Source organism: Mixophyes fleayi, chromosome 1, assembly GCF_038048845.1.
Source record: "Mixophyes fleayi isolate aMixFle1 chromosome 1, aMixFle1.hap1, whole genome shotgun sequence".
Classification (NCBI taxonomy): Eukaryota; Metazoa; Chordata; class Amphibia; order Anura; family Limnodynastidae; genus Mixophyes; species Mixophyes fleayi.
This window is the reverse complement of record NC_134402.1, coordinates 30,628,043-30,654,566: the sequence shown is the minus strand read 5'-3', so window position 1 is coordinate 30,654,566 and position 26,524 is coordinate 30,628,043.

The window sequence follows — 26,524 nt, the reverse complement described above, 5'->3', positions numbered from 1 at the left end:
TTCTCTAAAGTCCTCTATCAGCTGAATTCTGCTGTGTTCTAAACGAGTTCAACAAAACGCAACTCAGGAGGAAAGTCAATACCATTCATGTGCATAAACGCTTAGCCGATGATTTACTAAAACATGTCACTTTCAGATACGAGTTTGCAGCAATCCTGTCCAATTAAGTGTGTGTATGGGGGTAGCGGAGCAACTTTTTTATTGTTGGTTTTTGCACAGCTTAATGGCCAGTAAACATGGACCCATGAGATGTAGAAGGTAACTCCTTTGGGTATTCACTCCCTTAGACTTCTGTGAATGTCCCTTCTACTCCTCCATTCCTGAGAGATGCTACATACCACACTGCCCACCATCATACCTCCCACCTGTCCCGATTTCAGCAGGACAGTACCGATTTTAGGCCTGTGTCCTGTTGTCCCACCCGGGGACATGTTTGTCCTGGGCAGGACAAAGTAATGGGCGGCCTTGCACTTTACAGCATTAGACAGCCCTCTAGGGGCGTGTCCATACCTTCCATCTCTATGTGACTATGCCCCCATTTTGCCATGGTCATGCACCCTGTCCTGCTGGTGGGGACAGAAATGTTGGGAGGCATCTATCCAAAATATCTCTTAAAATGCTTACATTCACTGTGCCTCGGGGACAAGGATGGTTTTATCAATCTAAAGAATTGACTGACATCACAATTATAAGCCATTACAAACTTCCAGTGAAAAAATAAGGTCCATTAACACATGCACTTACACCAGTATTTTTCACGAAGTCCAGGCTTAGAAATCTGTGTATAGTATGCATCGATGAATTAATGTTCCTTTTTAAAGAAATAAACGCAATTGCTTAATTCTGTATCTGCAAGTACCGAAATCCTATATTTACAAGCACATGGTTATAGGTACATAAGTAATAATGTGTGGAAAGCTTACCCGTTATAACGAATATCTTTTATGAAGTGGATTTTTCTGCAATACCGATGTCTATGCATGTGCAGAAGGATAAGTAATGCTCTTATAATAAATATACTTTTCTGCAAGATGACTGAACTTTAAATACAAAACAGCCATCAATTCCCATATAACTAAATACCTGAATTTCAACAACAAGGAAGTTTCATCTAACTAGGAGGTTTAGTACCAGGTTTAGTATGTGCCTTAAGGTATAAGGATGTTAACTGTGTATTAGGGCAAAGCTCTGAGATAAGGTGGTCTCTCTCTCTCTCTCTCTCTCTCTCGTCTAAGTCACACATGGTCATTTTTTTTTGTGTCAGATAAAGCAACATAAATGAACTGTTATATTTTCCTATCATAGAATGAATGACTAATTCAGTTCCCAAATCTATACATTAGATAGATAAATGTGAAGTATTGAGAATAAGCATCAGCTTTGTGTGGGAACCAGGAAAGAAGAATGAGTCTCAAACGCCCCTCAGCCCACGATCTCTTTACTGGAATAAAGACAAGACAGGGAGACATTTATCACAGTGAGTTAGGGAGAAAAAGAGAACAGAGGGCCTTGTCCAGTTACTGTATCTATAGCTAAAGCTACGTAACCTGGAGTAATGTTAATATTGATAGCAGTGTTTAAAATAGAGCTCATTTTTTTTCATTACTAGCCCTTAACTCAACATAACATTAGATGTAGATTATTAATAAAACTATTTTGCTTTGCTCTGTTGGAAAAAAAGCATGAACCCTATCCATATGTGTGTGCTCTTTTACCCTATCTATATGTGTGCTCATTCACCCTACACATATGTGTGCTCATTCTCCTTATCCATATGTGTGCTCATTCACCCTACACATATGTGTGCTCATTCACCCTACACATATGTGTGCTCATTCTCCTTATCCATATGTGTGCACATTCACCCTATCCATATGTGTGCTCATTCACCCTACACATATGTGTGCTCATTCTCCTTATCCATATGTGTGCATATTCACCCTATCCATATGTGTGCTCATTCACCCTACACATATGTGTGCTCATTCACCTTATCCATATGTGCTCATTCACCCTATACAAATGTGTGCTCATTCTCCTTATTCATATGTGTGTTCATTCACCTTATCCATATGTGTACTCATTCTCCTTATCCATATGTGTGCTCATTCTCCTTATCCATATTAGTGCTCATTCACCCTATCTATATGTGTGCTCATTCACCCTATCTATATGTGTGCTCATTCACCTTACACATATGTGTGCTCATTCACCTTATCCATATGTGTGCTCGTTCACCCTATCCATATGTGTGGTCATTCACCTTATCCATATGTGTGCTCATTCACCCTATACATATGTGTGCTCATTCACCTTATCAATATGTGCTCATTCACCCTATACATATGTGTGCTCATTATCCTTATCCATATGTGTGTTCATTCACCTTATCCATATTTGTGCTCATTCACCCTATCTATATGTGTGCTCATTCACCCTGCACATATGTATGCTCATTCACCTTATCCATATGTGTGCTCATTCACCCTATCCATATGTGTGCTCATTCACCTTATCCATATGTGTGCTCAATTACCCTACACATATGTGTGCTCATTCACCTTATCCATATGTGCTCATTCACCCTATACATGTGTGTGCTCATTCTCCTTATCCATATGTGTGTTCATTCACCTTATCCATATGTGTGCTCATTCACCCTATCTATATGTGTGCTCATTCACCCTACACATATGTGTGTTCATTAACATTCTCCAAATGTTTGCTCATACACCTTATCCATATGTGTGCTCATACACCCTATACATATGTGTGCTCATTCACCTTATACATATGTGTGCTCATTCACCCTATACATATGTGTGCTCATTCACCTTATCCATATGTGTGCACATTCACCCTATCCATATGTGTGCTCATTCTCCTTATCCATATGTGTGCTTATACACCCTATACATATGTGTGCTCATTCACCCTATACATATGTGTGTGCGTTCACCTTATCCATATGTGTGCTCATACACCCTATACATATGTGTGCTCGTTCACACTATACATATGTGTGCTCATTCACCTTATCCATATTTGTGCTCATTCACCTTATCCATAAGTGTATTCATTCTCCTTATCCATATGTGTACTCATTCACCTTATCCAAATGTGTGCTCGTTCACCTTATCCATATGCCATATGTGTGCTCATTCACCTTATCCATATGTGTGCTCGTTCACCCTATCTATGTGTGCTCATTCACCTTATCCATATGTGTGCTCGTTCACCCTATCTATGTGTACTCATTCTCCTTATCGATATGTGTGCTCATTCTCCTTATCCATATGTGTGCTCATTCACCTTATCCATATGTGTGCTCATACACCCTATACATATGTGTGCTCGTTCACACTATACATATGTGTGCTCATTCACCTTATCCATATTTGTGCTCATTCACCTTATCCATAAGTGTATTCATTCTCCTTATCCATATGTGTACTCATTCACCTTATCCAAATGTGTGCTCGTTCACCTTATCCATATGCCATATGTGTGCTCATTCACCTTATCCATATGTGTGCTCATTCACCTTATCCATATGTGTACTCATTCTCCTTATCGATATGTGTGCTCATTCTCCTTATCCATATGTGTGCTCATTCACCTTATCCATATGTGTATTCATTCTCCTTATCCATATGTGTACTCATTCTCCTTATCCATATCTGTGCTCATTCACCTTATCCATATGTGTACTAATTCTCCTTATCCATATGTGTACTCATTCACCTTATCCATATGTGTGCTCATTCTCCTTATCCATATGTGTGCTCATTCACCTTATCCACATGTGTGCTCGTTCACCCTATCCATATGTGTGCTCATTCACCTTATCTATATGTGTACTCATTCACCTTATCCATATGTGTACTCATTTACCTTATCCATATGTGTGCTCATTCACTTTATCCATATGTGTGCTCATTCTCCTTATCCATATGTGTGCTCATACTCCTTATCCATATGTGTGCTCATTCACCTTATCCATATGTGTGCTCATTCTCCTTATCCATATGTGTGCTCATTCACCTTATCCATATGTGTGCTCATTCACCTTATCCATATGTGTGCTCGTTCACCCTATCTATGTGTGTGCTCATTCACCTTATCCATATGTGTGCTCTTTCTCCTTATCCATATGTGTGCTCATTCACCTTATCCATATGTGTGCTCATTCACCTTATCCATATGTGTGCTCATTCACCTTATCCATATGTGTGCTCATTCACCTTATCCATATGTGTACTTATTCACCTGATCCATATGTGTGCTCATTCACCTTATCCATATGTGTGCTCGTTCACCCTATCCATATGTGTACTCATTCACCTTATCCATATGTGTACTCATTCACCTTATCCAAATGTGTGCTCATTCACTTTATCCATATGTGTGCTCATTCTCCTTATCCATATGTGTGCTCATTCTCCTTATCCATATGTGTGCTCTTTCTCCTTATCCATATGTGTGCTCATTCACCTTATCCATATGTGTGCTCATTCACCTTATCCATATGTGTACTCATTCACCTTATCCATATGTGTGCTCATTCACCTTATCCATATGTGTGCTCATTCACCTTATCCATATTTGTACTCATTCACCTTATCCATATGTGTGCTCATTCTCCTTATCCATATGTGTGCTCATTCACCTTATCCATATGTGTGCTCATTCTCCTTATCCATATGTGTGCTCATTCACCTTATCCATATGTGTATTCATTCTCCTTATCCATATGTGTACTCATTCACCTTATCCATATGTGTGCTCATTCTCCTTATCCATATGTGTACTCATTCACCTTATCCATATGTGTGCTCGTTCACCCTATCCATATGCGTGCTCATTCACCTTATCCATATGTGTGCTCATTCACCTTATCCATATGTGTGCTCATTCACCTTATCAATATGTGTACTCATTCACCTTATCCATATGTGTGCTCATTCACCTTATTCATATGTGTGCTCGTTCACCCTATCCATATGTGTACTCATTCACCTTATCCATATGTGTACTCATTCACCTTATCCATATGTGTGCTCATTCACTTTATCCATATGTGTGCTCATTCTCCTTATCCATATGTGTGCTCATTCTCCTTATCCATATGTGTGCTCTTTCTCCTTATCCATATGTGTGCTCATTCACCTTATCCATATGTGTGCTCGTTCACCCTATCCATATGTGTGCTCATTCACCTTATCCATACGTGTGCACATTCACCCTATCCATATGTGTGTTCATTCACCTTATCCATATGTGTGCTTATTCACCCTATCCATATTTGTGCTCATTCACCTTATCCATATGTGTGCTCATTCTCCTTATCCATATGTGTGCTCATTCACCTTATCCATATGTGTATTCATTCTCCTTATCCATATGTGTACTCATTCACCTTATCCATATGTGTGCTCGTTCACCTTATCCATATGTGTGCTCATTCACCTTATCCATATTTGTGCTCATTCACCTTATCCATATGTGTGCTCATTCTCCTTATCCATATGTGTGCTCATTCACCTTATCCATATGTGTACTAATTCTCCTTATCCATATGTGTACTCATTCACCTTATCCATATGTGTGCTCATTCTCCTTATCCACATGTGTGCTCATTCACCTTATCCATATGTGTGCTCGTTCACCCTATCCATATGTGTGCTCATTCACCTTATCCATATGTGTGCTCATTCACCTTATCCATATGTGTGCTCATTCTCCTTATCCATATGTGTGCTCATTCACCTTATCCATATGTGTATTCATTCTCCTTATCCATATGTGTACTCATTCACCTTATCCATATGTGTGCTCATTCTCCTTATCCATATGTGTACTCATTCACCTTATCCATATGTGTGCTCGTTCACCCTATCCATATGCGTGCTCATTCACCTTATCCATATGTGTGCTCATTCACCTTATCCATATGTGTGCTCATTCACCTTATCAATATGTGTACTCATTCACCTTATCCATATGTGTGCTCATTCACCTTATTCATATGTGTGCTCGTTCACCCTATCCATATGTGTACTCATTCACCTTATCCATATGTGTACTCATTCACCTTATCCATATGTGTGCTCATTCACTTTATCCATATGTGTGCTCATTCTCCTTATCCATATGTGTGCTCATTCTCCTTATCCATATGTGTGCTCTTTCTCCTTATCCATATGTGTGCTCATTCACCTTATCCATATGTGTGCTCGTTCACCCTATCCATATGTGTGCTCTTTCACCTTATCCATACGTGTGCACATTCACCCTATCCATATGTGTGTTCATTCACCTTATCCATATGTGTGCTTATTCACCTTATCCATATTTGTGCTCATTCACCTTATCCATATGTGTGCTCATTCTCCTTATCCATATGTGTGCTCATTCACCTTATCCATATGTGTATTCATTCTCCTTATCCATATGTGTACTCATTCACCTTATCCATATGTGTGCTCGTTCACCTTATCCATATGTGTGCTCATTCACCTTATCCATATTTGTGCTCATTCACCTTATCCATATGTGTGCTCATTCTCCTTATCCATATGTGTGCTCATTCACCTTATCCATATGTGTACTAATTCTCCTTATCCATATGTGTACTCATTCACCTTATCCATATGTGTGCTCATTCTCCTTATCCACATGTGTGCTCATTCACCTTATCCATATGTGTGCTCGTTCACCCTATCCATATGTGTGCTCATTCACCTTATCCATATGTGTGCTCATTCACCTTATCCATATGTGTGCTCATTCTCCTTATCCATATGTGTGCTCATTCTCCTTATCCATATATGTGCTCATTCACCTTATCCATATGTGTATTCATTCTTCTTATCCATATGTGTGCTCGTTCACCCTATCCATATGTGTGCTCATTCACCTTATCCATATGTGTACTCATTCACCTTATCCATATGTGTACTCATTCACCTTATCTATATGTGTGCTCATTCACTTTATCCATATGTGTGCTCATTCTCCTTATCCATATGTGTACTCATTCACCTTATCCATATGTATGCTCGTTCACCCTATCCATATGTGTGCTCATTCACCTTATCCATATGTGTGCTCATTCACCTTATCCATATGTGTGCTCATTCTCCTTATCCATATGTGTGCTCATTCTCCTTATCCATATATGTGCTCATTCACCTTATCCATATGTGTATTCATTCTTCTTATCCATATGTGTGCTCGTTCACCCTATCCATATGTGTGCTCATTCACCTTATCCATATGTGTACTCATTCACCTTATCCATATGTGTACTCATTCACCTTATCTATATGTGTGCTCATTCACTTTATCCATATGTGTGCTCATTCTCCTTATCCATATGTGTGCTCATTCTCCTTATCCATATGTGTGCTCATTCACCTTATCCATATGTGTGCTCATTCTCCTAATCCATATGTGTGCTCATTCACCTTATCCATATGTGTGCTCATTCTCCTTATCCATATGTGTACTCATTCACCTTATCCATATGTGTGACCAGCCACCTTCCTTCTAGTGGCCGCGGAACTGTCCCTCCCTCCCCCTCTGCGTGGACTATCCTGTAACAGCTAAGTATCACATGGGACGTGCACCATGTGACAGGTGCCGTCCCATGTGAGCAGAGCAGAAAGCGCGGCTGGAAGCGGATGACAGGTAAGTGTGAAGTGTGAAGTGGGGGCGCTGATAACAGGTGTGTGTGTGTGAAGTGAGGGCGCTGATAACAGGTGTGTGTGTCAAGGGGGGGCGCTGATAACAGGTGTGTGTGTGTTTGAAGTGGAGGCGCTGATAACAGGTGTGTGTGTGTGTGTGTGAAGGGGGGGCGCTGATATCAGGTGTATGTGTGAAGGGGGGGCTGATGTCAGTACAGTGTGTGTTAAGGGGGGCTGATGTCAGTACAGTGTGTGTGAAGGGGGGGCTGATGTCAGTAGTGTGTGTGTGAAGGGGGAGGCTGATGTCAGTACAGTGTGTGTGAAGGGGCGCTGATAACAGGTGTGTGTGTGAAGGGGGGGCGCTGATAACAGGTGTGTGTGTGAAGTGGGGGCGCTGATAACAGGTGTGTGTGTGAAGGGGGGGTGCTGATAACAGGTGTGTGTGTGAAGGGGGGGCGCTGATAACAGGTGTGTGTGTGAAGGGGGGGGCGCTGATAACAGGTGTGTGTGTGAAGTGGGGGCGCTGATAACAGGTGTGTGTGTGAAGGGGGGGTGCTGATAACAGGTGTGTGTGTGAAGGGGGGGCGCTGATAACAGGTGTGTGTGTGAAGGGGGGGCGCTGATAACAGGTGTGTGTGTGAAGGGGGGGCGCTGATAACAGGTGTGTGTGTGTGAAGTGGGGGCGCTGATAACAGGTGTGTGTGTCAAGGGGGGGCGCTGATAACAGGTGTGTGTGTGTGTGTGTGTGTGTGTGTGTGTGTGTGTGTGTGAAGTGGAGGCGCTGATAACAGGTGTGTGTGTGTGAAGTGGGGGCGCTGATAACAGGTGTGTGTGTGTGTGAAGGGGGGGCTGATGTCAGTACAGTGTGTGTTAAGGAGGGCTGATGTCAGTACAGTGTGTGTGAAGGAGGGGCGCTGATGTCAGTAGTGTGTGTGTGAAGGGGCAGGCTGATGTCAGTACAGTGTGTGTGAAGGGGCGCTGATAACAGGTGTGTGTGTGAAGGGGGGGCGCTGATAACAGGTGTGTGTGTGAAGTGGGGGCGCTGATAACAGGTGTGTGTGTGAAGGGGGGGCGCTGATAACAGGTGTGTGTGTGAAGGGGGGGCGCTGATAACAGGTGTGTGTGTGAAGGGGGGGCGCTGATAACAGGTGTGTGTGGGTGAAGTGGGGGCGCTGATAACAGGTGTGTGTGTCAAGGGGGGGCGCTGATAACAGATGTGTGTGTGTGTGTGTGTGTGTGTGTGTGTGTGTGTGTGAAGTGGAGGCGCTGATAACAGGTGTGTGTGTGTGTGTGTGTGTGTGTGTGAAGGGGGGGCGCTGATATCAGGTGTGTGTGTGAAGGGGGGGCTGATGTCAGTACAGTGTGTGTTAAGGGGGGCTGATGTCAGTACAGTGTGTGTGTGAAGGGGGAGGCTGATGTCAGTACAGTGTGTGTGAAGGGGCGCTGATAACAGGTGTGTGTGTGAAGGGGGGGGCGCTGATAACAGGTTTGTGTGTGAAGGGGGGGCGCTGATGTCAGTAGTGTGTGTGTGAAGGGGGGCTGATGTCAGTACAGTGTGTGTGAAGGGGGGGTGCTGATGTCAGTAGTGTGTGTGTGAAGGGGGAGGCTGATGTCAGTACAGTGTGTGTGAAGGGGCGCTGATAACAGGTGTGTGTGTGAAGGGGGGGCGCTGATAACAGGTGTGTGTGTGAAGTGGGGGTGCTGATAACAGGTGTGTGTGTGAAGGGGGGGCGCTGATAACAGGTGTGTGAGTGTGTGAAGGGGGGGCGCTGATAACAGGTGTGTGTGTGAAGGGGGGGCGCTGATAACAGGTGTGTGTGTGTGAAGGGGGGGCGCTGATAACAGGTGTGTGTGTGTGAAGTGGGGGCGCTGATAACAGGTGTGTGTGTCAAGGGGGGGCGCTGATAACAGGTGTGTGTGTGTGTGTGTGTGTGTGTGTGTGTGTGTGTGTGTGAAGTGGAGGCGCTGATAACAGGTGTGTGTGTGTGAAGTGGGGGCGCTGATAACAGGTGTGTGTGTGTGTGTGAAGGGGGGGCGCTGATATCAGGTGTGTGTGTGAAGGGGGGGCTGATGTCAGTACAGTGTGTGTTAAGGGGGGCTGATGTCAGTACAGTGTGTGTGAAGGAGGGGCGCTGATGTCAGTAGTGTGTGTGTGAAGGGGGAGGCTGATGTCAGTACAGTGTGTGTGAAGGGGCGCTGATAACAGGTGTGTGTGTGAAGGGGGGTGCTGATAACAGGTGTGTGTGTGAAGGGGGGGCGCTGATAACAGGTGTGTGTGTGAAGGGGGGGCTGATGTCAGTACAGTGTGTGTGTGAAGGGGGAGGCTGATGTCAGTACAGTGTGTGTGAAGGGGCGCTGATAACAGGTGTGTGTGTGAAGGGGGGGCGCTGATGTCAGTAGTGTGTGTGTGAAGGGGGGCTGATGTCAGTACAGTGTGTGTGAAGGGGGGGGCTGATGTCAGTACAGTGTGTGTGAAGGGGGGGGCTGATGTCAGTACAGTGTGTGTGTGAAGGGGGGCGCTGATGTCAGTACAGTGTGTGTGAAGGGGGGGCTAATGTCAGTATAGTGTGTGTGTGAAGGGGGGGCTGATGTCAGTACAGTGTGTGTGAAGGGGGGCTGATGTCAGTACAGTGTGTGTGAAGGGGGGGCGCTGATGTCAGTAGTGTGTGTGTGAAGGGGGGGCTGATGTCAGTACAGTGTGTGTGAAGGGGGGCTGATGTCAGTACAGTGTGTGTGAAGGGGGGGGCTGATGTCAGTACAGTGTGTGTGTGAAGGGGGGCGCTGATGTCAGTACAGTGTGTGTGAAGGGGGGGCTAATGTCAGTACAGTGTGTGTGAAGTGGGGGCGCTGATGTCAGTGGTGTGTGTGTGTGTGTGTGGGAGGGGGGGCTGATGTCAGTGTTGTGTGTGTGTGAGGGGGTGGCTGATGTCAGTATTGTGTGTGTATGAAGGGGGGCTGATGTCAGTTTTGTGTGTGTGTGAGGGGGGGCCTGATGTCAGTGTTGTGTGTGTGTGAAGGGGGGGCTGATGTCAGTGTTGTGTGTGTGTGAAGGGGGGGCTGATGTCAGTGCTATGTGTGATGACAACGGGGCGTGTGGCAATGTAATGTGGGTGTGAGGTAGGTGGTGGCTAATAGGTGCTATTTTGTTTGTGGGGTGATGGGGTAATGTAATTTAATAGTGGGGCCTATTAATTTAAAATGGGGTGGTTTGGAGGCTATTAATTGAATGTGGGGGTGAGTTTGGGGACAATGAGGTCTATTTATTAAATTTGAATATGAATTTCTTTAATGCCAGGATAGTTGTGAGAAATGGTTATATTTATTAAATGTAAATGCTATTAATTTATTGCTGGGGCTCTTGGAGGGAGGTTTATTTAATCAATGTGAATGCTAGTATTTTAATGTTGGGGTTGGAGGGACGCCTTATCATTATATGTGAGTTATTTTGATTTAACACCAGAGCTCCTTAGAGTTTTCTAAATTTCATGTACCCATTTTCTTTTCTAGATAGGGCCCCCAGCATTTCAGGATCCAGACAAGCGGCAAACTGAGCAAGAAACCAGAAACTACAGGTAGGGAAAGCAGCAAGAACAGGTAAGAGAGAGCAGGACAGTCTGCCAACTGTATTTTTCTATATTGGCAGTTCCTTTGCACCCTGTTATTAAATAAACACAAATATGTACAGTCATGGCCAAATGTTATGAGAATGACACAAGTATTGGTTTTTTACAACTTTTAGACCTTTTTGTCAGATATTGCTATGGTATACTAAAGTAAAATTACAAGCATTTCATAAGTGTCAATGGCTTTTATTGACCATGTCATTAACTTTATGCAAAGAGTCAATATTTGCAGTGTTGACCCTTCTTTTTGAAGACCTCTGCAATTTGCCCTGGCATGCTGTCAAACAACTTCTGGGCCACATACTGACTGATGGCCGCCCATTCTTGCCTAATCAATGCTTGGAGTTTGTCAGAATTTGTGGGTTTTTGTTTGTCCACCCGCCTCTTGAGGATTGACCACAAGCTCTCAATGGGATTAAGGTCTCGGGAGTTTCCTGGCCATGGACCCAAAATTTTGATGTTTTGATCCCTGAGCCACTTAGTTATCACTTTTGCCTTATGGTAAGGTGTCCATCATGCTGGAAAAGGCATTGTTCACCACCAAACTGTTCTTGGATGGTTGGGAGAAGTTGCTCTTGGAGGATGTTTTGGTACCATTCTTTATTCATGGCTGTGTTCTTAGGCAAAATTGTGAGTGAGCCCACTCCCTTGGCTGAGAAGAACCCCACACATGAATGGTCTCAGCTTTACTGTTGGCATGATACAGGACTGATGGTAGTCCTCACCTTTTCTTCTCCGGACAAGCATTTTTCCAGGTGCCCCAAACAATCTGAAAGGGGATTCATCAGAGAAAATTACTTTACCCCCGTCCTCAGCAGTCCATTACTTGTACATTTTGCAAAATATCATTCTATCCCTGATGTTTTTACTGGAGAGAAGTGGCTTCTTTGCTGGCCTTCTTGACATCAGGACTTCCTCCAAATGTCTTCACCTCACTGTGTGTGCACTCACACCTGCCTGCTGCCAATACTGAGAAAGCTATGCACTGGTGGTGCCCCGATCCCGCATTCTGGGGTATATGCAAATTGCCATCATAAAAACTGAGACAGCAGACTTTGTGAAAATAATATTTGTGTAATTTTCAAATTTTGGCCATGATTATATATTGTGATGACATTTTCTGTTACTGGTTTACTACTGCTAAATTTAGTTGCTCATATTGTCCTACTTACTATGTATTAGTCAAAGTGTACCCATCACTCGTACACAGAGAAGGCAGCCATTATGTGGGTGAACCAATAATCATACCACCCAACTGTCCCGATTTTAGCGGGACAGTCCTGATTTAGGGTTCTGTCCCGCCCAGGGACATGTTTGTCCCATGGGTGGGAATGTTGGATGAAGGGTGCTATGAAAAGGGGAGTCTAGCACTTTACCGGCCTCTGGTGGCATAGTCGACTTTGTACTAATCCCGCCTCCTTTTGTGCTTGCCCCGCCTACAGTTGATATGGTCCCGCCCACATGAGGCCACTTCCAGAAATTTTTCCAGGGCCACTTTAAGTTCCCAATCCGCCCCTGGCTGTATTGGTAGCACACATTAACGCATGGAAAATATATTGTGACGTGTTCTAAAATTTTAACGCAATGGGAACGATCCCATAAAATAATTTTCAAGTTTATATTTTTGCACTTAACTTTGGGTTGGTGTGAATCAACCTTAAATTTCGTACTTGGCCAGCCTGTGGCTCAACATCTGTTGTGAATCACTTGTAGTTAACAGATGGACAGTCACATACCTAAGCAAGTTTATGTATGCACTGCCTATGTCTGACAGGGCGTGCTGATACTTGTAGTTCTCCAACAGCTAGAGCAAAGTAACAGGTTCCTGAAACCTGATCTACTTTATTAGGCTGGCATGATATGTGATAGTTCCATATCATCTGGGGAGCCACACGTTGCCCAAGCCTGATCTGGTTTACTAATGCACTGCCTTTGACTGGCATGGCTTGCTGATATTTGTAGTTCCACAACAGCTGGAGAGGCACAGGTTGCCCAAGCCTGATCTAGCTTATTAGTAGTGTGTTTTCCACTCCAGCTCCTCCCTTTCAGCTCAAAATTAAGACGTTCCCGTGCAGAATGTGTCTTTCCCATGACACCAGAGCCGACAATCAGCCTGAGGCCACGTCAGTGCACTTTGTTGAGAAAACAATTCTTCCAACTGAATGGAGATATTATAGCTTTTTATGGGGACAGGGTAACATGGCTTAACACGGACAGAATGACAGATGCACCAGCAGCTTTTATAGAGAGGGACCATGGACTGAATGTTAAATGTACCGTACAATAAGCACCAAAGCAGTCAACGGACTCTCAGTAATTTTAGATAAACTTTGATTTTCCGAGCAAGTGAAAGGCTACAGCAGTTCCAGCTAGTTCCCAAGTTGGGCTGACTGTGAAATGTTACCGCAAGGCAGGCACTAACTCAGCTTATAAATTGGTCTGATTATTCCTGTATCACGGTTGCTAGGGAGCGCCGGAGACTGTAAGGAAAGTCTGCAGTGATGTATCACTTCTGTGTAAAGCCTTTGAAATCCATCCTTTGTTGGGTGTTAAATTGAACATTATGTAAAGTGCAGTTTCCTACCAAATGTTCTCCCACAAAATATCAGGGTAACAGGCGCAGCAGAGACAAACTAGCATGATCTTTTTATGCTTTACACTTTTATATCTAGGGTGCTGTCCTATTGTTAATGTTTTAAAAGTTAAATATCAGTGTAATGTGGCTGATTTGATTCCACTGAGTGGACAGGTCCATTGTGTCTACAAAAACCGTGCACAGTGGCTAGGCCTCACTTGCTTCCATTGTTTCATGTAGCCGCAGACAGCAGTCAGGTAATTAGTGGGAATCCTAAGCACTTATTGCTTGTAGTATGGTGAAAGGGACAGATCATTGAGATGAAAGAAGAGAAATAACGTTAATAGGGTTGTACGCTTTGGACAACCATCCCTTGACATAATGTCAAATATTAGTTTTAGTTGAACAACCAACATTACTGAAATTAATAAATGAACTTCCAAATTATAGTAGTTATTAGATAAGAGCAAGGCCTAGGCCAATAAAGATTGACTGACGCGCATGGTGAAAGGTCAAGAGTGTCATCCTCGGAGGGTCCCAGATGTTGCGATAGCGACACGTATTGTCGCTGCCTGTGTGGCGCTAAGAGGTGCATCATGGACAATAATAATTTTGATTGAAGTCAAATGGAATATTGACCTGCATGTTGGTAAATACGGTTAGAAAGGTTGAATAAGCTTAGTTCATAGAATCAGCAGGTTCAGGATAGCAGGAATAGCAGGTATAATGGATAAATGCAGAAGGTGATATGCATTACATGGTAGCTTGATGACCATGTTTAGCAAATGAAGCAGAATACCAGGATTATCAGGTTTGGCAGATAAAGTAGGATACCAGGATTACCAGGTTTAGCAGATGAAGCAGGATATCAGGATTAGCAGGGAAGCTGGAGATGCTGGATTTCAGGCATGACAGGTTAACAGCAGGTACAGGATCAGAAGGAAGAAAGATCAGGCAAACCCAGGTCAATAGCCGTTAGATCCACAACAGTACCAGGGAGAAGACAGGAGTAAAGTCAAACGAAAACAGGTTCTGGGTTACAAGTAAAGATGCAAAATGGTGGAACAGCCAGGAGTTAGATAACTAGGACAAGATCACAAGAGTTACTCAGAAAGATCAGCAGCAGGGACAAATGAACTGGTACCAGTATGTTGGAAAAGGCAGTCTTAAAAGGCCAGACACAGGTGATCACAATTCTGATCAGATGATGAGGGCTTAATCCCTTGCAGGCATGGTGAACTGTCCAGGCATAACATCAGCACCTCTGGTAGCACAGAGGTTCTGTGGGCCTAATTCAGAATTATGACAGAGTCCTAACAGTGGTAGTCTAGGACACCATGAATTCTTGCCCCAAACCCCACTCCTAGCCAAATGCTGGCAGGAGAAGGCAAGAAGTATGGAAATCTGATGTAATTTGCCATAACATGTATATTTTAAAATGCTTGTGATAATAATAATGATAATAATAATGAATTTACACTGGCCCTGGGACAAGTCCTGGTCATGATAACTCTCCTAAAGGCCAATGCAAAATGCCCTTTCTGTCTTGCCCTAAAATAGACACAGTTAATAGGTATAAACAAGGAGTGAGCTACAGTTTCATTTAAAGTTGTTGAGACCAACGGTTTGTCCGTCATTTATTCCCAATTAGCCTGACACAATACATATGACATTTACATTAAAGCAAAGAAGGTACTCAACCAGTGAAGATATCTCAACGTTCTACTTAATTTATATATTTCTTTTCTAGAGGGCATAAAATGAAGAGGGAGCCAGATGCTGGAAAGAAAGAGAAGAATGTATCACAATGTAGAAAACAGAACAGCCACTTATCATTACCAAATTCCCAGGACTGCTTTACCCTCTAAAGTTTCAGACACCAAGTCTCCCAGCGTGTTAAGTACTTCAGCTCAGCATTGCTCACCAAGGCAGACTGTGGGGGGGGTTGAATTTCACATCAGGACAAAATAGTATAGTTTTCAAATTGCCGATAGAATCCGTTGGCAGCTTTTCATTAATCCACAATATTTTTTTTTTCTTGTAACATTCCATGACACTCTCTACACATTGCTTTGTCACCGACAGAGAACAACTAATCTGGTACTTGGCACACGATTATGTACACAACTTCAGAGGAGCTCAGATGGAGGAGACTGGCTTTAGAAGAAATCCCCCAGAATAGGCTTCTTTTTCTATTTTTGTGTCAGGCCATTGTGCAACAAAAATGTCATCTATGTTTGCACAGGGAAGCGCAGAAAATTAAACGTACAGAAAATAACCTTGTTCTGACTAAGAAGCTGTTTGTTCTATACCACTTCAGCATCCAGATTAAAATCTTGGCACATATAAGTTCAAGTGAGGTCCTGGGATTGTCTTTTAAGAAAAGTTGCCAAGAAGAAGGGGAGAAAAATGCAAACATTAATTAAAAACGCTGTAAGGCTCCAACAATGTGTATAAAGAAAGCATAATATTAAAAAAATATACATATATAAAATCTAGAGCTTAAAATGTATTGTAAAGCACAGAAACACAGATAGAGACTTATTATTGTCCCATAGAATTTAACGATTAAAGATCATTTTTAATGACCTCTCAGCATCAACGTTTTGAGATCCACTTTAAAAATGTAATAATAATAAAATAAACAGTGGGTTTAGATATATGTTACATTGAGATCAGGTTTCATATTTCTATTTGTAGGATTTTTCTATTCTAGAATTTTTTTCACTATAAATGAAATGACTTAAGAAGACTATGACATTTGCAAAGCCTCGAAAGTGTATTTTTGCTATAACAATTCAATGTAAAAATTATATATGGATATGAATGGAAACAGTGTTTATTATTATTATTATTATTATTATTATTATCAATATTATTGTTATTATTATTAATATTTATTTATATAGCGCCTACATATTACGTAGCACTTTACAGAGAATATTTAATCGTTCACATCAGTCCGTGCCCCGGGCAAGCTTACAATCTACATACCCTACCACACAGACACACAGACTTTGGTTAATTTCACCAAAAGCCATTTAACCTACCGGTATGTATTTGGAGTGTGGGAGGAAAACGGAACCACCCAGAGGAAACACAAAAAGGACAGGAAGAACATACCAACTCAAAACAGATAGGAGCCTTGTCAAAATCATTGATTTACATTCACACTTTTCATTTCAGGTGATGACAGATCACTATACAATATTATATCTATAATATTATTATTATTATTATTATTATTATTAATTTTTATTTATAGGGCGCCACAAAGTATCCGTAGTGCCGCACAAGGACAAACAATGGCACAGTACAAGGTGAAACAGCACAGTACAAATAACAGTAAGCACAATAACTCTGGGAGCTCAAAGCACAGCTAGAAAGAGAGGGTGGGGGATAGTCAGTACAGGCTGGTAACTTGAACCCAAGAGGGTGGGCACAGATGACAGGTTAAGAGCCACTGAGAGGAGCGGAGAGAAGCGAGAGGAGTCAGAGGGCAGAAGGACTGAGAGGAGGTGAGCTGAGTAGCTGGAGAGCGCAGTTAAAAGTGATGGAAACAGGAGGTAGGAGAGCCCTGCTCAAAGGAGCGTACAATCTAAAGGGAGGGGAAGACAGACAGAGACAAGGATGAGACGGAGAGACGGGAAAAACTGAGACGGAGTCGAGGAGGGGGGGGAGAGAAGGGAAGAAGGGATGAGAGGGAGGTAACCAACAGGTGGAAGGTTAGGCATATGACTGAAAGGCTTTTAAGAAAAGGTGGGTTAATATAGTATATTATAGATAGCAGCATATCATCAAATCTGTATATGACAAAGGAACTTCTCTAATATCCTTATAATATAATAATGGACAGATATGTTGATAGTGTGCTAAAAAAAATAAAGATAAAAAAGAGATCGCCTCATTTTTTAGATATGTTATTAATGCCTTGGTAGTTACTGACCCTAGTTTAGTTGCAAGCAAAAATTTATTTCTATTATGTAATAATCTGAAGTGCACGAAGGCATATATCGCAAGGCTCCAGCAGCAATTTGCGTTTAATTGAATTACCCCCCGTAGAGTTGAATGTCTAAAAAGGATTTAAATGAGTCGAGTCGCACAAGAGTATGTCAAGTCACACATATAAGAGGATTCCAACTCAAAAACGGTAGTATTAGTGCCAGGCATACGTCACGCAAGCAACTGTGTATTCTTACACCTATAGCGTAGAGATGTGGTCTGACAATGTTAGTGGTGAACCATTTATGAACACAAAACTCAAGTTTTTAAATGATCATATAATTCCTTGGTGACTTCTAATACTCCTATAATTTACAGTAGGGAGTGCATTATCCTATTAACATTATGTGACTAGAGATCTAGAGTCCCTTAGGGGTTTTATGCAAATGCGTGCCCCCTGTGCATTTTCAGAAGAACAGAGCGAGGGCCTCGGAGGCGTGGACCAGCATTGCTGGGCCCTCCCCCATATTTAGCAATCCCATGTTCCACCCCTGAAGAACACAACTGGGTATATGGAAAAAGTTCATGTACCTTCTCTGGGTAAAGCCACAAATATTTCTCTTTAGGTCACAGATAGTCATTCTGTCTCAGAGAAACAAGCAAAGGGCCTTTTCACAGAACTTTTACAAAGTTAAAGCAAATCTCACTTATAAATACAGCAACTTTTTTAATTTGCAAAAGGTAAAAACAAAGCAAAGGGTTCGTGTTGGGCAATTTTGTTATTCTCCTACACTCCCAATCCATCTCAATCTATCTCAACAAAAAATAAGTTGCCATTTACAGAATTCCTTGACGTGAACAAACTTTTTTGACCCTTAGCACATACAATTTATTTTATGAATACTTATGATTGAAAGAAAACATATAGAAATCCTCAGAAAGCCAACAGAACGTAGATCAGGCTTGTGACGTACTTTCTCTCCTTCAATGCATGTTTGCCTTAACTTTAGAAATCCCAATGGAAAAGTCCCTATAGTGCTAATTACTAATCTCTTTCTGCTGCGTTACTAACGGGCAGCTTACCAAATATTCCTGCTCAGTAGCAGCTACAGTGTGTGGTTACAGGAGCCATTAATCAGCCTGACATTCCGTATTTTTACATTCATAATGATACTTTTTAGAATAATGTAAAACAACAAGACTATAATTCAAAATATTCAGAATTTATAAATAATGAATTTGTGATTTATTACCTGGGAGGGTGAACAGATTGGGATTTTTTTTTACAGCAACAGAGGAGGGCAGATGTTAGAGTCAATAGCCGCTTGTTTGGGAACAATAGAAATCCGTCAAATAGAGACCAACAAATGTGAGATCCTTTATGCAATAGAGTTATTTCCTTGTACAATAGAAGTATTAACATGTACAGCAGAAGTGTTTCCTTGTACAAAGGAAGAATTCTCTTTGCTATTTGATCATTGCATCTGTTTCTAATTAAAAATTGACTAAACGTCTTTAAAAAAAAAATGTATATTACATTTTAATGTCTTTATCTCTGCTGTTATATACCGTTGTATCAAATGAATTACAATGCGGTTAGCTATTGTAATTAGCTGGTTAGCTAGAAATGACATGCAAGGTGGTGCAGTAGTAAGTATATCCTGGGCTGAGTCATTAAGGAGAGCAAAGCAAAAAAAAGGAGTAAGTTTGCTGCTGGATAAACCATGTTACAATACAAAGGGTGCAAGTTAGTTTATTATTTTGCACATAAGTTAAATTTTGGATGTTTTTTCATGTAGCAGACAAATACTTAATAGCTTTATTTTTACACTGAAATTTAAAGTTGATTTGGGACATGTCCTATCCCAACTATGAATGTGTCCCTACATTTTAAACATACCTCTCCCTCCAATGCAACATGGTTTTGCCCAGGTGTAAAGTTACTCCTTTTTTATGTTTTGCTCTCCTTAATGACTCAGGCCCAATCTATGCACAAACTGTAGAATGTTCGACATGCATCTGAATATATTTCACTATAGATATAGTGCATTCAGCTTGGTCTGCAACAGCTGACATAGCAACTCTTGTAGAAACAAGAGTGGCCCCTATGGGGGCAGCAAAACCCCTGTGCCCCTTTAAGTTCTCCAGTTGGAGTTATGTAGACTAAATTATTAGATTGATGTTAAAGAAAACGCAAATTACTTAAACAGAATATTGTATTTTAGGATTTAGAGGAAACAGGCCATGTGGTAGTGTAGTGTTTTGGGGAATCTAATACAGATAAGGTATCCCAAAAGTCTTACAAACTATAACTACCACAACTGCTACTGATATCCATTTGAAACTCCCAAAACACCAGGTTACAAAAGCCAACAAATTGTTTCCCTTATCTCTAGTTTACGTCAATGGAACAGAGCCCAAACTCTGAGGATTACCATACATTTCATAAGTGAAACCTTGCACTTTTCACCCCAGTGTCAAGGTTCTCTTGTATATCACACTGTATTATCACATAGAAAAAATGGTTATGGTGAATCAAAGTAATGGGTAAGATCTCGTTGGCTGAAGGGCCAGGCAAGACAGGAAACAAAATTCCAGAAAGAGAATGCATAAACAAAGTTGTTTAAACGTGCTAGAGTCAGGATTCCACAAATGTAGAATGGTCAGACTAGCCCTGGGTCAGGGTATCAGCGAGTCTGGAGCCTTGTCAGGAATAGCTATGGTCAAAAGCCAGGTAGAAAGCCGGGTGTTGCTAAACAGCAAGGTGCTGGAATACAGGAACTAGGAATAACCATGATCCCGGGATGCACAACAAGAACTACAAAACAATTAGCTAGTCATCAGCATTATCAGCTTACAGTTGAGTGAGGCAGCTCAGCTGCTTCCAGTACACATGATCCCCATAGCGGCCACTGGTGGGGATAATGCAGAACTGCACCTGTAGAGACTTGCAGTAAAAATATACAAGTTACTAAAATAAAATCTTTGGTAAGCAATATGACAAGCCACAAGTTTTCACTAAAAAACTGATGTAGTCCATACAGACAAGATAAGAGGTAAATCTCTAAATGCACATCAATATTATAAAACGAATTGCAGAGTAATTTATTATGGAATCTCTGTGTTACAATGATGACACAGGAACCAAGTGAATGCATAGTCTGCAATCTCTGATGCTTCAGGCCACAGAATGGCTGCCTCCACTGTGTAGGGACAAGTCTACTTTCACGAACACTCAGAGGTTGATCAAACCTTCTAAAAAGGAAAAGTGGAGGTGTTGCCCATAGCAACCAATCAGATTCTAGTTATCCTTTATCTAGCACATTCTAGAAAAAGATAGGTAGATTCTGATTGGTTTGACCCATCTACCTCTTAGGCACTCCTAGACCATTGGAGATGATAGAAATTGTGTGACGTTCTCTTTGTTTGCAAGAAGGATTAGAATCATTCCCTAAAGCCTCTAAAAACGAACAGTCTAAACCATAAACCTTCAGGAATTTATTTTATAGCTGATCCCTAGAAAGTGAGCAAATAAAGAATATTTGTACCAACGATTGAAAGCAAGATGTCTTGTTTTCCGCCTATGTTTTGTGACAGTATAACACTTCATACTACATATTCTGTCAATTCTGTTTAACTTTACTTTTTTTATATTCATTCTCAGGAAGTGTCCCTAATATTTACATGTGACACACAGAGACACTCTGTCTAGGCTCTTTGCACATATAATGTAACATTGTGAAGATTATTACAGTAGTGACTTTGCTAATCAGATTGGGGGATTGACTATTGCTTCAGCAAAATTGGGGGTTCAGTCGGGTGGCGTGATTATGCAAATTGTGGACAGGGTTTATTATGTCTTGGTGATTGCTATTCAGCACAGAAAAGTACCAATAAAGAGACAGAGGGGACAGCATGGGGCAGCACGGTGGGTTACTGGTTAGCACTTCTGCCTCACAGCATTGGGGTCATGAGTTCAATTCCTGACCATGGCCTTATCTATGAGGAGTTAGTATGTTCTCCCCGTGTTTGTATGGATTTCCTCTGGGCGCTCCAGTATCCTCCCACACTCCAAAAAAATACTAGTAGGTTAATTGTCTGCTATTAAATTGTCCTTAGTCTGTATATGTGTCTTAGGGAATTTAGACTGTAAGCTCCAATGGGGCAGGGACTGATGTGAGTTCTCTGTACAGCGCTGCAAAATTATTATACTGTTTACTGCAATATACGTTTTGCGCATCTATTAATACAATTGGGATAAGGAGTGTGCCATGTGTACTAATGACAATCTAAGCTCAAAACAGTTCATTAGGCAATATTTAAGAAAATTAAAAAGGAAATTACTCCACCGCTGGTCTCCCGCCACACCGAAGTTATTCAGACTTGGATTTAAGTCCTTTACATTTAATACATTAGATCAGTGGTTCCCAAACTGTGTGCGACCTCAAAGGGGTGCCACGGCCAGGGCAGGTGATAAGCAAGACAGGGGACTACTTGGTAATTATTTTTGCTTAGGGGTGCCTTGAAAAAATTATGGAGAGCCTAAGGGTGCCTCTAACTGAGAAAGTTTGGGATCCACTGCATTAGATCATAATGGAGTAGAAGGACCTAATTCTCAAAGCATTATCTGTAGAAACAGGACAGAGAACCGTTATCTGCAAAAACCAAATTACCCATGATTTATATGTCCATTTAGAGATGAGCCGTTTTACAATTCTTCAGACTGTGAATGTTTCTGGGGTTTTGTATCTAAATAAAAACTTGAAGTAATACGATTTTACATAGGGGATATTATGATAAGTGGATCTGCTACAAAAAGGTAGTTTATCCATATAAATTACAAATTGTATAAAATAGACAGACTGAAGGAATATACTAGACAACTGATTAATGAACAAAGTATTTGCAGATCAATTCACCAAAAATAGAACTATAAGCCAATATCTGATTGCTTGATATAGTCCCTCCCTTCACAAATATTTTTTTCTCGAAATGTGTGAATGTGTGTCCCTAACAATTGTGTTTTCACCTTCTTTTTTTTACAAAAATCGACCAACAGCTACAACTACCTCCTGACCAGCAGCAACAACTACCTCCTGACCTACAGCAACATCTACCTCCTGACCAACAGCAACAACTACCTCCTGATCAGCAGCAACAATTACCTCCTGACCAGCAGCAACAACTACCTCCTGACCTACAGCTACAACTACCTCCTGACTAACAGCAACAACTACCTCCTGACCTACAGCAACATCTACCTCCTGACCAACAGCAACAACTACCTCCTGACAGCAGCAACAATTACCTCCTGGCCAGCAGCAACAACTACCTCCTGACCTGCAGCAACAACTACCTCCTGACCAGCAGCAACAACTACCTCCTGGCCAGCAGCAACAACTACCTCCTGGCCAGCAGCAACAACTACCTCCTGACCAACAGCAACAACTACCTCCTGACCTACAGCAACATCTACCTCATGACCAACAGCTACATCTACCTCCTGACCAACAGCAACAACTACCTCCTGGCCAGCAGCAACAACTACCTCCTGACCAACAACAACAACAACTATCTCCTGACCTACAGCAACAACTTCATCCTGACTAACAGCTACAACTACCTCTTGGCCAACAGCAAGAACTACCTCCAGACCTACAGCAACAACTACCTCCTGACCAGTAGCAACAACTACCTCCTGACCTACAGCAACAACTACCTCCTGACCTACAGCTACATCTACCTCCTGACCAAAAGCAACAACTACCTCCTGATCAGCAGCAACAATTACCTCCTGGCCAGCAGCAACAACTACCTCCTGGCCAGCAGCAACAACTACCTCCTGACCAACAACAACAACAACTATCTCCTGACCTACAGCAACAACTTCATCCTGACTAACAGCTACAACTACCTCTTGGCCAACAGCAACAACTACCTCCAGACCTACAGCAACAACTACCTCCTGACCAGCAGCAACAACTACCTCCTGACCTACAGCAACAACTACCTCCTGACCTACAGCTACATCTACCTTCTGACCAACAGCAACAACTACCTTCTGACCAACAGCAACAACTACCTCCTGGCCAGCAGCAAGAACTACATCCTGACTAACAGCAAGAACTACCTCCTGACCAACAGCAACAACTATCTCCTGACCTGCAGCAACAACTACATCCTGACTAACAGCAACAACTACCTCCTGACAAACAGCAACAACAACCTCCTGACCTACAGTAACAACTACCGCCTGACTAACAGCAACAACTACCTCCTGACCAACAACAACAACAACAACTATCTCCTGACCTACAGCAACAACTTCATCCTGACTAACAGCTACAACTACCTCTTGGCCAACAGCAACAACTACCTCCTGGCCAGCAGCAACAACTACCTCCTGACCAACAACAACAACAACTATCTCCTGACCTACAGCAACAACTTCATCCTGACTAACAGCTACAACTACCTCTTGGCCAACAGCAAGAACTACCTCCGGACCTACAGCAACAACTACCTCCTGACCAACAGCAACAACTATCTCCTGACTAACAGCAACAACTACATCCTGACTAACAGCAACAACTACCTCCTGACTAACAGCAACAGCTACCTCCTGACTAACAGCAACAACTACATCCTGACCAACAGCAACAACTACCTCCTGACAAACAGCAACAACTACCTCCTGACCAGCAGCAACAACTATCTCCTGACTAACAACAACTACCTCCTGACCAGCAGCCACAACTACCTCCTGACAGCAGCAACAATTACCTCCTGGCCAGCAGCAACAACTACCTCCTGGCCAGCAGCAACAACTACCTCCTGACCTGCAGCAACAACTACCTCCTGGCCAGCAGCAACAACTATCTCCAAACCTACAGCAACAACTACCTCCTGACCAGCAGCAACAACTACCTCCTAACCTACAGCAACAACTACCTCCTGACCAGCAGCAACAACTACCTCCTGACCAGCAGCAACAACTACCTCCTGACCAGCAGCAACAACTACCTCCTGACCAGCAGCAACAACTGCCTCCAGACTAACAGCAACAATTGCCTCCAGTCTGGCTTTATCTCTTTGATGTAATTGACAATATTAGTTCTTTTATATCATACTGTATATAGGCAGCTGCATGTTACCACCAGGTTTGTATGAAATCACAAATATTCTCTTCTCCGCAATTCGGCTGGATTCTTGTTCAGAACTTTGCAAATTGTGTCAGTCCCCTCCCCCTATCTCTGCTTGCGAAGTGTAATTTATAATGATCCTGATTGAGACACTAGGCATGGTCTGGCCAATAGCAAGAATGGACTCAGCAAGGGGCGTAATCAGAGGGGAACTGATGTAGGATCAATTCCCCTCTGGGGCAACATTGCAGCCGGGGTGAGCAAGAGGGCAGGTGGATGATATTTTCAGGATGAGGGAGGCTAATGGAGAAAGATGATGAGAGAGAATTAATGAATAGTAATGATGATAATAATGAAAGGGGGTTAATGTTGCAGGAGAAGGCATTAATGATTAATGAAGGATGAGAGGTGACTGATGAATGCTGGTGGGTTAATAATTGATGGACGAATGTTCGCCTTCAAAAGGTGTCTTTGGTGGACACTGTAATATAATGCGCTGAGCACACCTTCAGCGGAGCCGGAGAATTATAGGTACAGTTTAAATAGGGTGCATTTGGTCTTAACAATTTACAGGTACAGTTTCCCTGGAAAATGTACTAAATCTGCGAAATGTTGAAATGAACGAGGCAGCCAGCTCATGGATTGTAAAACATCTGGGGTTATAGTCCCTGCACACAGATTTAGGAAGTCAAATCATTACATCTTTTCAGTACTAACAAGCAATGTTTCAGAGAATAAATCTAGCTATATTCGGGGAGAGAGAGATTTACGAGCTGCATTTCAGACCCTGTGATAGATTTAATTTTCTGTGACTAAATCAGCATTTTCCCTGTGGAATATACCTGTGTACATACGCACTTTCTGAAATTTCTATGACCCATTGAAATACAACTGGCCTTTTATGAGCCCAATGTGCATATCATACTGCAAACAACTGCTTCATTTATATACTTCAAATCCAGTCAAATACAAGGGACAGTAGTTGACTGTAAAACAGGCAAAGCACGGAGCCTTAAGATGATATATTTAATTTTACATTACAAAAAACATCTGTAATTTACAAGGCGCAGTGTTTTCCGTAGAGTACAGAAAGTCATGACAGCGGCACAAAGACCCTCAGTTTATATTATTTTAGTAGTGGAAAGTTTGGTACACTTTGACGCAATAGACTTTCCCTCTACATATTCATCACTTACACTTTTTCTTTCTTCTCTGTGGGAAAAAAAAAAAAAGCAGTTGGATAATAACCCACTATGAGATTTATTCACTTAAACAAATTCATTTTTTTGTTGGGAAAGGTAAGTCAGCTGATCAGTTGACCTTTGGTGAGGTGGATACAAATTAATGTCTCCAACAAATTTATCAAGGAATACAAAAAAGGTCCTTAATGAAGTGACAGAAATCACTTTTTATGACATTATGGCTCTATATTTGCGCAAAGGTATCCATTTATATAGGGAAGCTCATGGATTAGTCGGGAAAGGATAGTGGAATCCGTTGGGAGCAACATTCTACATCCCCTGACGGTCGGAACAGGCTGGAACAGGTTCCTCC